The sequence below is a fragment of the Apium graveolens genome, chromosome 1 (genome assembly GCF_009905375.1).
Source record: "Apium graveolens cultivar Ventura chromosome 1, ASM990537v1, whole genome shotgun sequence".
In the NCBI taxonomy this organism is placed as follows: domain Eukaryota; kingdom Viridiplantae; phylum Streptophyta; class Magnoliopsida; order Apiales; family Apiaceae; genus Apium; species Apium graveolens.
This window is the reverse complement of record NC_133647.1, coordinates 69,206,057-69,228,510: the sequence shown is the minus strand read 5'-3', so window position 1 is coordinate 69,228,510 and position 22,454 is coordinate 69,206,057.

The following is a 22,454-nucleotide window of genomic DNA, read 5'->3' as shown; positions in this document are numbered from 1 at the left end:
GGGAGACGCCAGATATGAAAGATATCCCAACATTGAGGTGACTGTTGAGATAAACAACAAAAGTAAATAAGGAATTATTAAGAAGAAGTTCACGTTGAACACGACCAATATCTTCCAGAACATCCATGTTATCGTTACCAGATTAGGCAAGAAAAGCGGATAACCGTTGTTATCTTTTGGAGGCCATTTTGATTAACCTCATTTTGTATACAGATGTTATTGTGAAATTAGGCATTTACTATCGAGGTGGGAATGATTGAATAAGATACCCATATCAGGGATATATGACTTTATTTATCCATGGAAGGATGCTTGTACCTTTTTAAAGGTGGAATTAAGGATAGAACATCGGTAACTTAAAACGAATCCTAGGGGAATGCATAAAGGTTGGCATTTCACCCTTAATAGGGATAGTATGAGTTTTGACAGTATGAATTGGAAAGGATTAAGGTAATAATAACCTTTAAGGATCAGTGGAGAAATTCTTCAGAAGTATATAGACAATGGTTCTACTATTAGTAAATGGTATTGTGATATGCCCTGTATCTAGGGAATACAGGAGGAACGATTGAAGGATAACCTTAGAGGTTTTATAAGGAAAAAGGTAATATTCAAAATTCTCAAGAATGGAAATGGGGATAAAGGAAATATGACGTAATTATAATGAGGCCAAGTGGGGCACGTGTTAAACCACGAGAAAGTATGGATCAAACCAGTAAAGGTTGAAATTGTTCTAGGCAATTAGGACTTAAGATAAAAGATGTTCTAAGTATAGTTGAGAGTCAGTCGTGACAGTGATTAACCTCTAAAGACTGAGGCAATAACTTATGGAAAAATGGTGATTTTTTTTTACTCATCAGATTTTAAGGAATACATCTTCACATAAGCTGTGATTGAAATGAGGTAGAAAATTATTTGGAGGTGGTTAAAATGACATTGACTGTAAGGAAATTGTACTATCAGGAAAGGCCAAAGAGGTGGCCGACACTTTAAAGGTAAGAGGATAATTATAGGCACTTGTGCCAAAGGAATACAGTGATGATGGTTAAAACTGTGAAGGTTGTATTATGGTTTGGAAGATTGACATTCCTTCTGATGACTGTGCAATACCCAACCGTAATAGTAGTTAGTAAAGGTTTAATTCGTGTAATCGCCATGAGCGGGCTATCTATCTCAGAAGATACTATCTTGAGATAAGCCAGGACCATAGTTCAAAAAGGACTAAACAAACCTTTGAGTTAAGTCTTCTATTGAAGGCATATGATTAAGAATGGTATTAACCTGCTATCGTTGCTTTGAGCGAAACTCTTCTGCAAATTTTATCTGCTTCATGTCATGAAAGTACGTCAGAGTTTGGAGTGTTCTTCATGAATTGTGATTGGTGGTTATGTTAACTCCTTAGGAGAATTAGATACGAGATGGATGGACTCCGTATGGTTAGTTATTAAGACTTCATGGAAAATGAATGACTACAGTAGGTCAGTGGTGGACCTTAGTAAGGCAGCAATGATTCTGCGAGTAATGAGCTGATTACAACCGTGAGAGTTGTAATGGAATGGGTGTTGAGATTGAGTACCACTAATCGGGTAGTGGTAGTGTATAAGTTATCATTGATAGACTAATTAAGTAGAGTGTCTACCTAGTGAATTATTATTCTTTCTTATCAATAGGGAGTCGTATTATTATACGAGGAAGGTTGCGGTGCAAGCATAGAATTCTAGTAACGATGATGTCTAGAATGAGATCCCAGATTCGATTTTCGATGTCGAGGGCGTTTCAAAGGTAATTGTGTATGAGCTCGAGGAAGAGTATGGTCCATAGAATGATGGACGGGATAGCGAAAATATTTAGGCACGTGAAATGCGATGCTATAATACTTGATGTTGATATAAATACGTATATGTTTTGTTCTTCTATGACAAACCTCTATAGTTCAGAGGTAGATTCCAAGCCAGATATTTTATGGCAATAAAATTTTTATGAATATATAATTCTCTTCAGTTCGTTCTTTTCTCTTCTTTTCATTTCATGTAATCTGAGAAGAACAACCCTTCCAGAAAGGGGAGGTATTGCCGAATGACTATCTATCTGTGTGATAGAAGCCTAGTAGGATACCATCTATTGTTTAATTGCTTGTCAAGTACTAAAGGCTGGCCACCTTCTGTACTAACTATGCGATATAACAAGTGTTCATGATCATAGTGATCTCTCAACAAATTCCCTTACTTCTATTTGATTGATCAAATTTTGGAAAATAGAAACAAATGAAAAAGGAGTAATAAAGTGGTGGTAGTATGCGGAATGGGAACACATTCGTGATACTGAGGTTGACGTGGTTATTAAAAGGTTATAGAACGCTAGCGAGCAAAAGTATAACCCGTATAATATTAGGAACGGAAGGTGATAGCGATTACGAACTGGAAAAGAATGGGTATTGAGAAGCAAAAGCTTTAATGTTAAAAGCTATGATGAGAGTCTGTGCAATAGACTTGAAAGAATTTGGAATGATCACTTAATTCGGATTGAGTTATCTTACGACAATAGATCATATGTCATTATCGAGATGTCGCCTTATGAGATCCTTGAGGGAAGACAATGTCGATCTCCCTTATGTTAGGATGAAGTTGTAGAGCGCAAGATGCTCGGACCCGCAGTAGTCCAAAGGACCAAGGATATGATAGATCTAATCAGAGGACGGCTGGTAGTAGCCCAAGATGGACATGATAAGTATGTTGATTTGACACGAAAGGATAAAGAGTATGAAATAGGGGACCTAGTAATGTTATAGGTATCCCTTGGAAAGGATTGATGAGGTTCGGAAAGAAAGGAAAGCTAAGTCTACAATTTGTTGGACCCTTGGATATATTAAGACGTTTGGGAAGTTAGCATATAAGCTAGCCCTAACCCCGAATATGTAGCAAGTTCATAACGTGTTCCACGTATCAATGTTAAGGAAGTGTAATTCGGATGCCAGTCAAATAGGGGCATATGAGCGCATAGATATGCAACCCGACGTAACCTATATGGAGCAACCAGGAAGGGTTATAGAGTGAAAAGGAACAAGTGCTTAGGAGAAGGATTATCAAACTAGGCAGAGTTTGGTGGTAGAACCACAATGTGGAAAATTGACTCGAGAGTTAGAAAGTGTAATGCTAAGAAAGTATCCCCATTTGTTTTCTATCTGATTCCGGGACGGAATCCTTTTAAGGAGGGGAGACTGTAATAACCCCAATTTTTGAGAAATTTTGAAACCCTTATGAATAGTGTTTTTGCTGAACGAGAAAACTTTTCATGCCACGCTATGTAGGGGTTCTGTTATTGATCTTATGGGATATTATTAGTACTCTATGTGGTATATAAGTGTATGTAAAGATCGTCAGAATCCAATTCCGAACACTTTGATTTTTCCCGGAAATCCACAAGATACGGAGAGAATTGAGTATAAGGTAACAGGATAAAAAGGATTGAAATTAAAGGATTATAGGAGAGGATCATAAAAGGAATATAATATATTGAGAAAGGTTAAGGGAACCTAAGTAATAAGATCCCGGGTATGATCCCTCAAACGATAAACGAGAACGAAAGATAAGCGAACCGTAAAACAAATAAGTGACCAAGAGACAAGCTTGTACAAGAAGCCAGGGATTGTGACATCATCAAACCACAAGGTGTGGACAAGTGGGAGCATAATGACATGTGCAAGGTGACACAAGCATGACATAGAAGGGAAGGAAGTGTGGTTGAATTATAACCACACAAAATCAAGGTTAATTAAGTCATTAACCAAAAACAACACAAAAATCAACCAACCAAGCAAATCATTTCATTTTCATCAAACAAAACACAAAAATATCTTCTTCCCAAGCTAGCTCTCGGCCCATTTCTTAAAATTTGAAGATCCAAGCTCCACCACTTACTATTTAGCAAGGTAATTATCTAAGCTTCCCCATGGATAGTTACATACTTCCTATAAGTTTAAGCTTCTAATTCCAAGCCAATCTTTTTCTATAAATCAAGGAAGAAGATGGTGAATAGTAACCTTCAAGAAATAACTTTAGTTTTCTTGAATTTTTATGAAAGATTAAGGTTATACAAGCAAGGATCAAGGTTCTTTTAGGCATTCAAAGCTCTTGGGTTGTGTTAGGAAGCTTCAAGGAGGTATACACAACTTTCACCTTTAACTTATAGTTTGAACTTTGAGTTTTGATGAGTTTATGGATGGATTAATGTATATATAGAAATATCCATGTATGTATAGCAAGATCCATGTATGATAGATGGTTTGGTTGGATTTGTGGTGATTTTGGATATGAATCTTGGTTAATGGTTAATGAATCTTAAGTTATGGTTAGTAGATCATGTTTGTGGTTGAATAAGTTGGAAAACCTTGAGATTATGGACTGACTTTGCCTTGATATAAGTTGTGTTTGAGGTATTGATGATGGTTGGGTGGTTTGTAGTGAATTGGTAAAGAATTGGAGTGGTATAAATATTGGTAATCGCGTAAACATAGCCGTCGTAACGTCCGATTTTCTTTAGACTGTTTTGTGCATAACATTAGGACCCGAGGACCCCCTGCTAGATTGTGACCACTGCCATGTTTAGGTAGCTCATGTTACGAGCTTCGTTTTGATATGTAGTTCGTTCGATTCCGATGCACGGTTTAGGAGAAACGACCGTTTCAAGTAACGGCGTTTCGCGAACGAAACTTTTTCCCTCGCCTTACTTTGAAACATAGGTTAAAGACCAAAAAGGGTTAATTAATGTATGAAACATTTATGGTAAGTGTGTTAGGCAGTTGGTAAGACATTCGCGAAGGAATCGCTTTAAAACTCGTAAAGTTTAAATTATTAAAAATGGTGGAGCCGAGGGTACCCGAGTGACTTAAGCGAATCAGTAAGCGCAGAATAAGCGTTAGAGTCTAAGTTAGTTAAAGTATAGATTTACAAGTGACTTTGGTTTAATTCCAACTTACTTGTTGTTTATAGGTTACCAGACTCGTCCCGAGCCATTCGTAACCCCAGTCGCTCAGGCAAGTATTCTATCCGTTATACTGTTGTTGTGATGTATATATGTATATGCATTATCTTGCGATAGATGCATGATGTTTATATTAGCAAATGTTGCGATATATTGTAGCATGTGATATGGTATATATGCATGCCTGTTTCATATTCTTGAAATATATATCTTTTGGTTCAAATGCTTATTCGTTGCATAATACCTATGCTAGAGATAAGCGGTATTTGCGTATACCCTTAGTATAGGGACCCAAAGGTGAAAATATTTTCTAAAACCGGGAGTCGAGGATCCCGAGTAGATTTTGTATATATGGATATGGATATATATATATATATTTATTTATATATGGTTATAGTTTTCCAAACTATTAATCGAATAAGGTTTATTCGATAACTTTAAACTTTATTTATTATTGAATATTATTTCGAATATCATTCGAGGGCTTATGACTCTTTTATATTATTTATTGAATATTATTTGAATATTCATTCGAGGACTTATGACTCCTTTTATTTATTTATTGAATATTATTTGAATATTCATTTGAGGATGTATGACTCCTTTATTTTATTTAATGAATATTATTTATAATATTCATTCGAGGTATTATGACTCAGCGTATTTTATTTATTGAATATTATTTGAATATTCATTTGAGGATGTATGACTCCTTTATTTTATTTAATGAATATTATTTATAATATTCATTCGAGGTATTATGACTCAGCGTATTTTATTTATTGAATATTATTTGAATATTCATTTGAGGATCTATGACTCCGATTATTTGCTGAGGTATATTCTTTATTTTATTAAAGAATAAGGTGTAAATAATCAAACTTATTTTCGGTTATTCAAATAAAGATAATACTTTTATATAAGTATATCTTTGGTTATTTAATATTCGTTTTAAGTATAAGTTTTAAAACTTCTACTTCAATTATTTTTATAAAGATTATTCTTTATGGGAATATTAATTAAAATAATAATATTCAGTCATTTTCTAAAATATTCTGGGGACTGATTTACTTCATTAAATCAGCCTTACTCCAAACACTCTTTAAAGTGTTTTCGAGTCTTCAAAATGATTTTTAAAAGTCAGAGCGGATCCCAAAACTCATTTTTATATTTAAGATCTTCCTTTTAAGGGGATTTAAATACTCGCTCAAAACCTGGGGAATCCGGCTCTGTGGTGTATTTTATATTCGCAACAAGGTTGCAGATTTGGTAAATGAATTGATTACTTGCCCAACGTTCGGGAAGTAAGCCCCTCTCATTGAGTCGGCATAAGCGACAGGCCGGGGTACGGTCTATTATTGTGTAAGTGGCTCAGTGGGAGTCCATCAAATGCATAAGTGGCTGAGTGGCAGTCCAGCATAGGTCTTAATTATGACCAGGGTGATGACCAGTGGGGAATTCGTCCATCTACTAGTAGAAAATGTTACTTATTGGTATCTTTGCCTGATCAGCGAGATATCGGGTTTATGCCAAAATTCTTTTCCTTTCCAAAATTCATTGGATGTTTCAAACTCTGTTCATACTTTGCATAACAGAGGTTCCAGGAAATGTTTAAAGGGATATATGTATGTGGATATATATATATCGGGACTAAATAAAGTATCTCATAACTTTTTCATTCAATAATATTTCAAAGATTGAATCTATTCAAGTCTTATCTTGTGGTCTCATCAGTGGGATGAACTTTTGAAACTGGTTATAACTTGAACGGTGGTAGTTCAAGTAGTATTTGGGAATGATATAAGTGTAGTGAAGTATTTGGTAACTTCATCTTTTAAACTTATATCTAATTAATAATTGTCTTATGAATGACAAAGATTTTCAGAAAAACGTTGAGACAAGGTTAGATATATGAGATCACCTTGCAACGATATTTTTTTATATACAGTTATACACTGGGACTTTGTGTATATTATGCATGGAAGAGGACTTCCAATATTTTGAAAAGTATATATGTATATATATATACTGAATATTTTGCGACTTCATCGCATTAAGTTATTAACTTGGTTCATTTCTTTTGACCAAGACTTTCATGAGTATTATGAGTAGACTCATATACTGTAAATCATTATACATATTATTTTGGTGGGCTTGCTGCTCACCCTTGCTTTATTTCTTCATCACACAACAACAGTTAGGAAAGATGGCCAGACTCCAGCAGACCCAGCGCAAGCGCGTGGGAAGCGTCCCGCGTCTTCCCGTTGATGTTGTAGCTGCTATAGCTGCAGAGGTAGATCTATTGTAGATCAGACCATCTACTTTTGAGAATCAATTATGTATAATTATAACTTGTGGCAGATAATGGCAATTAACTGTAAATTTATCAAGTAATCATTTCGGGTTGTAATAACTTTTAAATTGTGGATTCAAAGACTTGTACTTATTTAAATTTCATCTCTGAGACTATAACGGGTTGTGGTGTGTGTTAGCGTGGGGTCACAGCATAAGGTTATTTATTATTAATTAAGTGAAGTGATATTGTGGAAAGAAAGACCGTGACGACCCGGATCCCCGACCCCGGATCTGGGGGTGTTACAGCTGTGAAAAGAATTTTCAAGTACCTCAAGGGTACAGCTGATCTAGGATTGTGGTATCCTAGGGAATCAGATTTTAAGCTAATAGGTTACTCAGATGCAGATTTCGCAGGATGCAAAATAGACAGGAAAAGCACTAGTGGAAGCTGCCAATTTCTTGGAGGCAGATTGGTTTCTTGGTTTAGTAAGAAACATAAATCAATTTCCACATCAACTGCAGAAGCATAATATATTGTTGTAGGAAGCTGTTGTGCATAGATTCTTTGGATGAAGAATCAGTTACTGGACTATGGGTTAGAATTTTCAAAAATACCTATTTACTATGATAATCAAAGTGCTATTGCTAGGACAGGTAATCCAGTTCAACACTCAATGACAAAACACATCAGCATTAGGTACCATTTCATAAGGCAACATGTGATGGAAGGTGCAGTTGAATTGCATTTTGTTCCAACAGATCAACAACTAGCAGATATCTTCACAAAACCACTATGTGAAGCTAATTTTACAAGATTGGTAAATGAACTTAGAATGGTTTCAGGTTCTTTCTCAAAATCTATTTAGTTTTTATTCTCATACATCAGACTTTATGATCAGTGTTTACAGATTTTCTTATCTCAATGTAATATGTGCTTAAATTGTAACATATTAAACACTGCTTATTATCTGATGTGATTCTATAAACTCTGAAAGTGTTTGGAATGTTCTGTGACTATTCAATCCAATGAGGATTATCTTGTTAGATGCTGACTCAGTAGTCTTTAACAAACTATGAATCCCATGTTTGAATTAGTTATTTATGTGGAAATCAATAACTCAAGCAAATTCTGATTTTGATCTTAGTCAAATTACTTTGTGTATCTTATTACTAAGTCACAAACTAGATTATTGCTTCTTATCTGTCAAATTCTGATGTCAATAAATCTTAAGGATGAATTACATGCTTGATAAGCCTCATTTATCTGAAAAAATAAAAGAAAAGAAAAATTGAAATCAGGTACTCCTTTGAGATCTAGAGTAAATATGTGAAAGGCAAGATCCAAGTGCATTGCTGGTATTAAGTTATATGCATTAGAAAAGCAAATTGATTTTTCTTGGTGACTTTTCACATTCTCTGATTACTGGAGAAATATTCTGATAACAGCATAAATTCTGATGGCAGTTGTAACTCATTTACATTGAGAAGCCACTGTTTAAAGAATTTCAAAAGATGCATAAAATAAGCACAAACAGTTGAGGTGGACTTTTGCATAACTTTATTCTACAGTAGACTTCACAATTAAAGACAGATTTTAAGCACTTTTCTTAGTTATGCCTTATTTCTAAGACATACTGAAGTTTATCAGACTTTAATCTTTATCTGATCATTTGCACAAACACACACTATCACTCCATATGAATGATGAAAATTACTGTGGTGATTAAACAAATAGTTAAGTATTATTTGCATAAATTCTAAGGACAAGTTCTGATGATTAAACTCTGAAGAAACCAGTCAGTATTTGTGTGAAGAAACACAGAAACAGTCATTCATTTTTTTAGTACAGGAGCCATGTTCTGATGACCGTTCAATTCTGATAATAGTCAAGTTCTGATGCAAATCCTGATGCTTACGTGGCATTATTTATTTACTAGACTTATTTGTAGTTTTTACTGTAACGGTCATATTTATCAAAAAATAATTAAGTGAGATAAAAACAGTGATAATCATTTGGTTAATGGATTGAGTGTTTGTTTTGGTAACCGCATGTGAGCAATAATTACTGCACGTTTACCGTGCCCACTAATAATGTTTTTCCTGTTTACATGCTGCCAGGTGTCACATGTCTGTTTTACTTCTAAAAAGAGCTGTTGAGTGGGAAGAGTATAAATATTAGAGATAAAAGATTATACAAATCTTTTACCATATCTCTTACTTTAATCTCTTATTTCTTTTACTCTCTCTCTCTTTTCCTCTCTATTTTCTGACAGACTTTCTTACAGGCATTTTATCAAACACCTTGCAAACACATGTTTTTCACTTAATTTTTCATAGAAATGGCACCTAAGGATCTTTTCTATGATGGGTCCAAGCTTTTCCCTAACAATTATATGGCTATTCTCAACACAAAATGAGGCTCCTTCAGAACTTCACTTCATTCAAGACTTTCTATCTCGAAGTGAAATTGGGTATGCTCTGACCCAACCACAGCTTCTCTCAGGAAAACAAATTCTGGAGTTCTGGAGGTCTGGGGTATATGATGATGGTGGTGAAAATGGGTCCCCAAGAATTATTTTTACAACAGGGGAAGATGAGCACTTGGTCACCCTGTCTACTATTCGACAAGCTTTGCATCTGCCAGAAAACTGTACTTACAGTTCACAAGTTGGGGAGTCAGCTCTTCAAAATATGATGGAAAATCTTGGGTATGAGAAATCTATGTCCAAGATGGGACAATTGAAGAGACCCCACATCAGTAGGGAGTGGAGTTTCTTTTTCGATTGCATCACCAAAGCCTTTTTCAACAAGTCCTCCAACTTTGATTCTATACCAATCCTGAGTTAGCAAATTGGGTATGCTCTTATTCATCAAACCCATTTTGATTATGCTAGTGCTGTGCTAGGTTTTATAGGTGTTAGGATGAAAGAAGATAGCAACACAGTTTATTTTTCTAGATTTTGTCTGCTTATATATAATTTTTGTTGTTCTGATGCACCTCAAAACTTTAGTGAGACAATTGAACCCTTTAAACTTCACAAAAGGGCTTTCACAGACTTATTATCTGCTGATAAAAAGAAGAATGTACTAAGACCCCTCCAAATTCCTCAATTTGTAAAACAGTTCTTAGTAAATTCTAATCCCCACACATACAGTACCATATATCCTGATGTAGCACCAGCACAACCTCCACCTACACAGCCTACCAATTCTCAACCTACACCAACACATCCTTCCAATACTCAACCACAGCCTACTATCATAAGCTACTATCAACCAGCACAATCCTCTCAACCAACCTCTGGTACTTCTCAAAAGGTGCCTGTTGTAAAATCTGCTACAACATCCAGACCTAAATCTTCAAGAGCAAAATCTGTTCCTCAATCTCCACCAAGGAGAAAGAGAAGGCTGATTCTGAGAGATGAATCAGATGAGGAAGAACAGGTCCAGGTTCCTGCATCAGAACCTGTGACAATAGAAGCTGAAAAGTCAACTCTTTAGAAAGAGAATGAAGCTGAGGGTTCTGGTATTCTGAAAAGGAAAAGACATTCAAGTTCTCATACAGATAAAGTCACTCCCCCATCTAGAAGATCAAGGAAGATGAGAGCAGGTAGGCATATGGCACAACCTCAATCTGAGGATGCTAAAGATTCTGAGGAAGGGGATAAAGAATCTCTGATCTCATCTGAACCTACAGTAATTGATACCCTTCCAGCACCTGAAGACACTGTTCCAGACACAATGATCACACCTTCTATCTCTCCATTCAAAGAAATTGCTACAGTTGAAGATTCAGGATTAAGTCTTGAAATTGATATTCACAGGTTACATATACCAACTGTCTTGTATCTGGAAGCACCACAAACAAAGGAGTCAACTCCACCTATTTCTCCATTAAATGCTGATATTCCTACTACTCCAATTCTGGATTTGTATCCTGAAACAGATGAAGTAGTTCCAGAATCTCCTTCAGCCACACACACTCTTATGTTATCAGAAGATGAGGAGATGTTATCAAGTTCTAGAGACAGTGCTCCAGTTAATGCTCCAATTCTTGGAAAAGAGGCACTACTTAAATTTGTTGATAATCAAACTCTGATATCAAGTTCTGATATTCTAATTTAGTCTGGAAGTCAAGACTCTCAGAAGTTTTTAGAAACTCTGAAGCATAAGGGAAGGGAGACTACTGTCTACTATAAGGATCCCAAGATTCAAACTCTTGATGAAGAAATTGCTAAAAGATTATTTCTCAAGCATAATCCTGGAATGGATTTAGAGACTCTAACGGAAGAAGAAGCTAGATTTGCAGCTGAGAAGACAAATCCTAAGTCTAAAGCTTCTAATTCAAAGAAACCTCCAAGGCCTAAGAAAAAAAACATTGTGATAAAGAAAGATCTGCCACAGAGATTCCAAGATCAAGCACTAGATCTCAAACTACTGCTAATCCCAAAGACAAGGGAAAAGGAAAAGTTGGGGAGACAGTAAAGAAGCAGGAGATGAAATTCCTCAAATTCTGATGGATCCTGTGTGCAAGTTGGTTCAAGTCTTTGATGATGCTGCTGCTAAAGATGAAACTGTTAAAACTCTGAAAAGAAGAAAGATGACAGAAGAATCTAAGACAAATTCTGACATAGCTCAAGTTGTTCAGAGTGAAGATATTTCATAATAGCAAGCTACAGAAGAATCTGCAGATCCTGAACAAGTCATCAAGACATCAACCTCTGACAGAGCTTTAGTCGATTTGAACAAGATGACAATTACTGATAAGAAGAAACTCCTATGGAAAAATGTTAAACCATCAGATCCTAAGAAAAGTCAATTGCTATATGATTTCTTGACTATTGGATTGAATGCCAGAGAAGCAAGAGACAGATCAGGGTTAGGATCAAGCGAAGCCAAGCTAAAAACATGAGTTGAAGTAACTATCAAAGATCCATTCTTATTAACTGACAAACCACTTGAGGAAGTTACACAGAAACATCTTGACACGGTTATATCTGTTCAAGTGGTACTGGATGCTCATGATAAAAGTAATGTCAAGGAAAAGCTGATTCTATTTCTTAAAGGTAGAAGAACATACAGAATGTCAAAATCAGATGTGCTGAACAAATCTCTGAAAGAACTTCAATTCTTTCATTATCTTTTGGATATAAAGTCTGAGATTACCAGAAGATGGTCAAATTTCATAATGAAGACCATAAGGGATAAAGCCAGAATCTCTTGATCAAGGGTTGCAAAATTTATTCCCAAGATAGTTGAAGATGATGGAAGTGAAATTCCAATGAAGAAGAATTCTGCTAAACTTGAGGTTATTCTGAAAGAGAAATGTTTGTGCTATAATGAAGACTCATCTCATCCAAGGGTAATCAGACTTGGTGATGGATTAGAAAGAAATCACATCTCAGCACTTAGGACTGCCATCTACTAGATTGGTAGTCAAGATGAAGAAATGAAGCAAGTCAAGGCTACATTGGCTCAAGTCCTGAGAAATGCAGTATGGAAGCTGATATCAAACTTTGTCAGGAATCACTTTGGATTCAGATTGATTCAGTAGGATTGTTAAAAGCTGCAAGGACTGTAAGTTGTAGTTAGTTGTCTAAATAAACTCTCATTGCATTTGTACTGAAATGTTTTTGACATCATCAAATCTATTAACTTGTATATTTTTCATAATTTACAAGTTGGGGGAGATTGTTAGATATATTTGTGATGTCATGACTAATATGATTTGTTTAGTTTCAGAACTTAATATCAGGACTTATCAGGACTTACTAGAAATCAGAAGTTACTGAAGTCTGAACTTATATCAGAACTTAAGGCCGATAGGATTTATATCAGGACTTAAGTGCAGGTACTTCAGATAAGGAATGTAGCTGATTTACAGAGAGGATCATAACTAAAACACTGGAAGATATGCGTTAGAGTTGGATGACTAGAAGACTTGTAAAAGATAATATCTGATTGATATATTTTAGGAGACAGAATTATATTCCATATCAATTAGAAGATATCTTATAACTGTGTACTATATACACAGCTTAGGGTTTACACTATATGTGTTATCATTCACGAGAAAGATTATTCATTGTAACCCTAGCAGCTCTTAGTAATATTGTTCATCACTGAGAGAGTAGTTTAACCTACTTTATAACAGAGCTTATTATATTGAATAAACTTGATTACTGTTACATACTTTGTGTTCTAAATCGATTTGATTGTATAAACACTATATTCAACCCCCTTCTATAGTGTTGTGTGACCTAACATAATATAATGTCAATCAACAAGAAAAATGTAACACCCCCAGATCCGGGGTCAGGATTCCGGGTTGTCACAGTCTTTCTTTCAATTAATGTCACTTAACTTAAATTGAAAATAATAACTGCATGTTGTGAACCCACAATAATACACACTCCACAACACGTTATAGTCTCAGAGATGAAATTGAAATAGGTAAAAGTCATTGAATCCAAAATTTAAAAGTTATTATAAACCCAAAATGGTTACTTAATAGGTTTACAGTTCTTTGCCATTATCTAACAAAAATTATAATTACACATAATTTGATTTACAAAAGCTGAATGCCTAAACTACAGATAGATCTACCTCTGTAGCAATGGAGGCTAAGATATCAACGGGTAGACGCAAGACGTTTCCCACCTTCTTACGCTTGGTCTGCTTGAGTTTGGCCATCCTTCCTCACTGTTGTTGTGTGATAAAGAAATAAAGCAAGAGTGAGCATTACAGCTCACAAGATTATATATAGTTTAATCAATAATGCAAGTATCTGAATCGATAACTTACTGAAAATTCTTTATCAAGTGTAAGATAATTACTTACTGGATATAAGCTTAAAAAGATGAAGTTACAAAATACTCCATTTATACTTATATATTTTTAGAAAAACTACTTGAACTACCACCGTTCAAAGTATTATAAGTTTTCAGAAGTTCATCTTATAGATGAAGTTACAACGTAAAATTTATATAAAACATTTTCGTAAATACTCTTGAGGGATTTTATCCGATCAAGAAAACTTAAATCTTTGATCATTTACAAAAAAATGAAGTTACGAGATACTTCATTTGATGAAAATATCATTGTGAAAACTCAATCCTGCCAACACTCACCAGTCACCCAGCCGTAGCCTTTCTATTGAAGTGCTCTGAGTAGTGTTGCAGAAATATCTAAACTAGATGATAAACTCATTATAGGAGTTTGTCGTGCAAGAAAGACCACTTACGATGATCAGTCACAGTAGTACAACCCCAAAATTTCTACATGTAGAGGAGAATATTCGGATTTACTTTTTGATCGAAAACTGGACTCCTAAGGAATGGACCGTCTCAGCGGAACTTCTGGGCCATTTTGGCCAATAAAATAAGGATGGGTTGGCGACACTCGGCCACTTACACCACTCCTAGTTCAGATGAAATCCATGACTCTGAAACGTAAAGCTCGTCTCCCTTTTCCCCAAGTAGAACTTGTTGATACGGCTCCACCAAGAAGCCATATCTATTTGGAAAGGAAAACTCACTGATATTTCCCAGGCGATGCCTGTTAATGAATTAAACTCATTCCAAGAATTTACTCCCCGAGTTTTTGGTAAGTAAATAAAAACTCTTTTATCAAAACAACAACCTCCTTGCAAATATCAAAATATATCACGGAGTCGGATCCCTCAGAATTTGTGAGCAAGCATTTAAGTCCCCTTTGAAAGGAAGATCTTAAATTTGAAAACAAGTTTTGGGATCCGCTCTAACTTTAAAAAAAATAGTTTTGATAAAGTTTGAAAATAATCTCTGAAAATATTTAAAGTAAGAAAGATTTAATAGTATCAATCATTTCCCGAATATTTGGGGAATATCGAAACATTATTCTTTAAGAAAATAAAGAATATTATTTAATAAAATAAGTAGAGTCATAAGTCCTCGAATGAATATTCACCTAATATTCATTTATTAAATTAAATAAAATAAGTTTCATAAATAGAAATTGTATTCAAATGATTAAAATAGTCTTTGATCGTAAAAAAAATCTTAAATGAATATTCGTAAAATAATATTCACTTATAATTCAAAACTATCGAATAAACTTTATTCGATTAATAGTTTTGAAAACTATATATATAATATACTCGGGATATAATATAATCGGGGATTATCGTCTCCCGCTTTACAAAAATGTTCAACTTTGGGTCTCCTATACTAAGGGTATACGCAACTACTATCTATCTCTAGCATAGGTACTATGCAGTTTATAAGCAATTGAATTGACGATGAAATATCAAAGTTTCAAAGCATGCATGCATATATATCATATTGACATGCTTCCCAAAATATACATGCAATAATACATCATAAGATTTGCTAACAATAATCATGCATTTATCTCAAGATAATGCATATATATATATAACATCACAACAACAGTTATACGTGTAGAAAAATTGCGTGAGTGATATGGGGTGGAAATCTACTATCAATAAATGATTATTATGTGAATTTTGGTGAATTATCTGATGATTGATGATAATATTTGGATGATTATACATGATAAAATATGAGTATGTTAATTTTAATATGACGAGAATAAAATATAGATAATTGTGATATTTTTCTGATAATTTTTTGGATCGTTATATGACTTTAAAATGATTTATAAATTTATTAATTATTTTCTGTATAATTACAATACTATTTTATAAAGCCGAGAATCCTCCAACTTCAGTCGTTTTTACGTTTTTACAACCCGAAACTCTTCGGAAAAATCCTTCATAACCTAATATGATCATTCCGAACATTTTACGTGTTTTAACTTTTTCAATCTGGATTACGGTTTGACCCATACGCGTCCCGGCGCAAAATTTTCGATATGATAATCATTTCGATAGATCAACAAAACTCGTATTCTCGAAAGACGGAATATTAATACATTATTTTCGTATAAAGTGTTTTGTTAAAGCCCGGTTTGGATAATTATCCAATACGGGCATCAAATCGGATCATTTTTGCAGTCACTTAGCGGCTAAACAACTTATTTTTCGATCCAACACATACTAATATTCCATAAATATAAATAGCCCATTTCTTATTTCATTTTATTCGTATAATCATAATCAACTAGTAAAAACCAATAAAATACAGAGAAAACCCTAATTAATCTTCGTGTTCTTGAAAATCAAACTCACAAACGAAGGTGTTATCGAATTCAGAATCAAGCGTGCCATATATCAAATCGAAGCTCTTGAAAAGTTCTTTCATAATCAATCTTCCATTTCAGTACAGAAATCAAGGTGATTTTATTATTTAATTATTTTAATTCGAATTATTTAATGATTAAAATAAGAATTTTTGTTCTTGATGTTGTTTGTGTGATTTGATGCTTGAATCATGTAGATCTTGTCTTCCTGGTCATTTTGGTATATCATATGATGAATTTGGAGTTCAATAACATGTTCAAATTGCTGTTTGATTCTCGAATTGAAGAACTAGGGTTTATGTGTTTGAATATTCTTAGTTGAAATTTGGGTATTTCTTCATTAGCGGTTATTAATCGATTCTGATGATTGGGTTATGTTCCTTATTTGATATACAATCGATTTGTGTATTCATTGATAACAAACGATTCCTGGAAGGTATTAGCCGAGCTTCTTCGGAAAATACGGAGGGGCGGCGGTGTTCTTCGTTTTCGACCAAAACTCCAACTAGTATTTGTTTGTTTTCAAATTCTAATTACATAGAACGATTTTTGGCATGGTAAAAAATAAATCTGCAGTTTTAGACGTGTTTCTGGCAGGGGGCGACGACCGGCGAAGTTGCCGCCTCCTGCTCTTCGGAAAAGATGGTGGGGGGATTACACTTTCAACCCCTGAAGTTTACAAAAATTTTAAATCCTGTATTTTAGTTTTCGAAATCTACAAAAACAGGATTTCTGTTTAAATGTTTTCAAAAATTATATTTTCATTTATTTTTAAATTTCGAAAATGTTTATTTAATTATTTTAAATTCAAAAAATTGTTTTTAATTAATTATTTATATAAAAATAAATATAATTTATTTAATTAATTAATTTTACTTAGTTTTTAATTACTTTAATTAATCGGTTAATCTAATATTAATTGATTAATTAATTTAATTAATTTAATTAATTAATTATTAATTGATTTAATAATTAGATTTAATTATTCTTTTGATTTAAAAATTTTGTAAAATAGTTTTGAGCTTTAAAATATTACTTCAAATTATTTTCAAAGCTCGATAATTATTGTTAAATCATTTAAAGTCAGATTCAGGTGTTCGAACCCTGTTATTTAATTATAAAATGATTTGGAGACCGTTTTAATTCCAAAAAATATTCAAAAATTCGTATTAAATACCTGAAAAATTATTTTAACCCTGAATCTTCTTTGAATAGTTATTTTGACCGAATATCTTATGTGCTACGTGTTATATATGATCCGATTGATGTATAATATGACTGTGCATTATTTGATGGTTTTTGTCATAACTTTCAATCCATACATCAGATTTAGGTGAAAGGAAGGGTAGATGGAAGCTTGCAATAAATAAAATAAGATGATAATGAATATTGATAAATAAATATGATGTTTAACAGAGGAAGCGAGACGTAGAAAGGGAAAGCAAGTAGTCAGTGAGTGGGAACCAATTGACAGTGCTAGTAAAGTAAAAGTGGATTGATAAAGCAAGTATCCCTGAACTTTCTTGTACTATAATTGCAAGTATTTTTGAACTCTCTTCCTTATGTTGTGATTATTCCAATTGGTTCTTATTCTATATTACAAGTACTTTGAAGTACTTAACCCTAAACCTTGATTCTTGTTGATCTTGAGCCATAAGCTTTATTCTTCGTGAACCATTGATTGTTGGATTCTCATATACAAACCACACATATACGATACTACTCCACAAATACATATCTACCACATACTGATTCTTGATATGGAATTGCTTAAGCTACGAACCTTTATGCTTTGAATAACACAAGACCAATCCGTGTAACCATTGAACCCTTGGTCTTCTACTTTCTGATTCTTTCCTTGATTGAAAGCCAATCTTTATAATTACCTGGTTATACCTTCAGGGTATAATGAATTTTACTATTCTTAAAGATAAATGTTGATTATGATTTAGTTTATTAATTTACATTGCTTATCATGTTGTTATCATAGAATTAGATTATTTTTTCATATGGACCAGATTCGTGGTCGGACTAAATTCCTGGTCATGATAGGCCAATGTGTACCTTGGATCCAGTAAATAGAGTCTTGCTCGGGGTTAGTGGGTGACTGATTAGCAGCCTAACCTTGGTTTTTAAAATGAAAGTGAATATGCAGACCAGTCCAGGAAGGCTATGGAATTCAAAAAAGGATATCTAGTTACTGAAAGTGTTACCGTGGAAGGGATTATTGAGATTCGTTAAGAAAGAAAAGTTGAGTACTAGATACGTGGGACCTTTTGAAATTTTGAAACGTGTTGGTAAGGTAGCATACGAATTGGCATTAGCCCCGCACATGGAGCACATCCATAATGTCTTTCACGTATCGATGCTTAAGAAGTATAATCCAGATTCTAGGCATGTAATTGAGTATGAGCTGATAGAACTTCAGGCAAATTTATCTTATGTAGAGAATCCAATAGAGATTCAGAAAAGAAAGAGAAAGTATTAAGAAATAAAGTTATAAATTTGGTAAGAGTGTTATGGAAAAACCCAAAGGTTGAAGAGTCAACCTGGGAACTAGAAAGTGATATGCGAGAAAAGTAACCTTAGTTGTTTACTTAGGAGATTCTGAGGACATAATCCTTTTAAGGGGGAAGGATGTAATATCCGAGATATAGCGTGTAATTATTTTATCAATAAATGATTATTATGTGATTATTATGTGAATTTTGGTGAAATATCTGATGATTGATAATAATATCTGGATGTTTATATATGATAAAATATGAGTATGTTAATTTTAATATGTGCAGAATAAAATATAGATAATTGTGATATTTTTCTGATAATTTTTGGATCTTTATATGACTTTAAAATGATTTATGAATTAAATAAATATTTTCTGTATAATTACAAAACTATTTTATAAAGCCGGGAATTGTCTAACTTCAGCCGTTATTACGTTTTTACAACCCGAAACTCTTTAGATAACTCCTTTCTAACCTACTTGTATTCTCTAAAGACGGGATATTATTATATTATTTTCGTATAAATTATTTTATTAGAAGCCCGGTTTGGATAATTATCCAATACGGGTATCAAATCGGATCATTTTTGTAGTTACTTAGCAGCTAAGCAACTTATTTTTCGATCCAACACGATCCAACACGTACTAATATTCCATAAATATGAATATCCCTTTATTTATTTCATTTTATTCGTATATTCATAATTAACCAGTAAAAACCAATAAAATACAGAGAAACCCTAATTAATCTTCGTGTTCTTGCAAATCAAACTCACAAACGAAGGCATTATCGTATTCAGAATCAAGCGTGCCATATATCAAATCGAAGCTATTGAAAAGTTCTTTCATAATCAGTCTTCCATTTCAGTGCAGAAATCAAGGTGATTTTATTATTTAATTATTTTAATTCTAATTATTTAATTATTAAAATAGGAATTTTTGTTCTTGATGTTGTTTGTGTGATTTGATGCTTGAATCATGTAGATCTTTTCTTCCTAGTCATTTTGCTATATCATATATTGAATTTGGAGTTCAATAACATGTTCAAATTGCTGTTTGATTCTCGAATTGAAGAACTAGGGTTTATGTGTTCGAATATTCTCAGTTGAAATTTGGGTATTTCTTCATTAGGGGTTATTAATCGATTCCGAGGATTGGGTTATGTTCCTTATTTAATTTACAATCGATTTGTGTATTCGTTGATAACAAACGATTCCTGGAAGGGTTTAGCCGAGCTTCGTCTGAAAATTACATAAAACGATTTGTGGCATGGTAAATAATAATTCTGCAGTTTTAGACGTATTTCAGGCAGGGGGCGACGACCAGCGAAGTCGTCGCCTCCGGCTCTTTGGAGAAGATTGTGGGGTGGGGGATTACACTTTTAACCCCTGAAGTTTACAAAAATTTTAAATCCTGTATTTTAGTTTTCGAAATCTACAAAAACAGGATTTCTGTTTTAACTGTTTTCAAAACTTATATTTTCATTTATTTTTAAATTCAGAAAATATTTATTTAATTATTTTAAATTCAGAAAATTCTTTTTAATTAAATAATTATTTAAAAATAAATTTGATTTAATTAATTAATTAATTTTAATTAATTTTAATTATTTTAATTAATCGGTTAATCTAATATTAATTGATTAATTAATTTAATTAATTATTAATTAATTTGAATTGATTTAATAATTAGATTTAATTTTTATTTTGATTTAAAAATTTTGTAAAATAGTTTCGAGCTTTAAAATATTACTTAAAATTATTTTTAAAACTCGATAATTATTGTTAAATCATTTAAAGTCAAATTCGGGTGTTTGAACCCTGTTATTTAATTATAAAATGATTCGGAGACCGTTTTAATTCCGAAAAATGTTCAAAAATTCGTATTAAATACCTGAAAAATTATTTTAACCCTGAATCTTCTTTGAATAGTTATTTTGATCGAATATCTTATGTGCTACGTGTTATATGTGATCCGATTGATGTATAATATGAATGTATGTGCATTGTTTGATGGTTTTTGTCATAACTTTCAATCCATACAGCGGATTTGGGTGAAACGAAGGGTAGATGGAAGCTTGCAATAAATAGAATAAGATGAGAATGAGTATTGATAAATAAATATGATGTTTAACAGAGGAAGCGAGACGGAGAAAGGGAAAACAAGTAGTAAGTGAGTGGGAACCAATTGACAGTGCTAGTAAAGTAAAAGCGGATTGATAAGGCAAGTATCCCTGAACTTTCTTGTATTATAATTGCAAGTATTTTTGAACTCTCTTCCATATATTGTGATTATTCCAATTGGTTCTTATTCTATATTACAAGTACTTTGAAGTACTTAACCCTAAACCCTGATTCTTGTTGATCTTAAGCCATAAGTTTTATTCTTCGTGAACCATTGATTGTTGGATTCTCATATACAAACCACACATATACGATAGTACTCCACAAATACATATCTACCACATACTGATTCTTGATATGGAATTGCTTAAGCTACGAACCTTTATGCTTTGAATAACACAAGACCAATCCTTGTAACCATTGAACCCTTGGTCTTCTACTTTCTGATTCTTTCCTTGATTGAAAGCCAATCTTTATAATTACCTGGTTATACCTTCAGGGTATAATGAATTTTACTATGCTTAAAGATAAATGTTGATTATGATTTAGTTTATTAATTTACATTGCTTATCATATTGTTATCATAGAATTAGATTATTTTTTAATACGGACCAGATTCGTGGTCGGACCAAATTCGTGGTCATGATAGGCCAATGTGTGCCTTGGATCCAGTTAATAGAGCAAAGTTGGGAGCCTTTCTCGGGTTAGTGGGTGACTGATGAGCAACCTAACCTTGGTTTTTAAATGAAAGTGAATATGCAGACCAGTCGAGGAAGGCTATGGAATTCAAAGAAGGAGATCTAGTTACTTAAAGTGTTACCGTGGAAAGAATTATTGAGATTCGGAAAGAAAGAGAAGTTGAGTACTAGATACGTGGGACCTTTTGAAATTTTGAAACGTGTTGGCAAGGTAGCATACGAATTGGCATTAGCCCCGCACATAGAGCACATCCATAATGTCTTTCACGTATCGATGCTTAAGAAGTATAATCCAGATTATAGGCATGTAATTGAGTATGAGCCGATAGAACTTCAAGCAGATTTATCTTATGTAGAGAATCCAATAGAGATTCAGAAAAGAAAGAGAAAGTATTAAGAAATAAAGTTATAAATTTGGTAAGAGTGTTATGGAAAAACCCATAGGTTGAAGAGTCAACATGGGAACTAGAAAGTGATATGCGAGAAAAGTAACCTTAGTTGTTTACTTAGGAGATTCTGAGGACATAATCCTTTTAAGGGGAAAGATGTACTATCCGAGATATATCGTGTAATTATTTTATCAATAAATGATTATTATGTGAATTTTGGTGAATTATGTGATGATTGATAATAATATCTGGATGATTATAT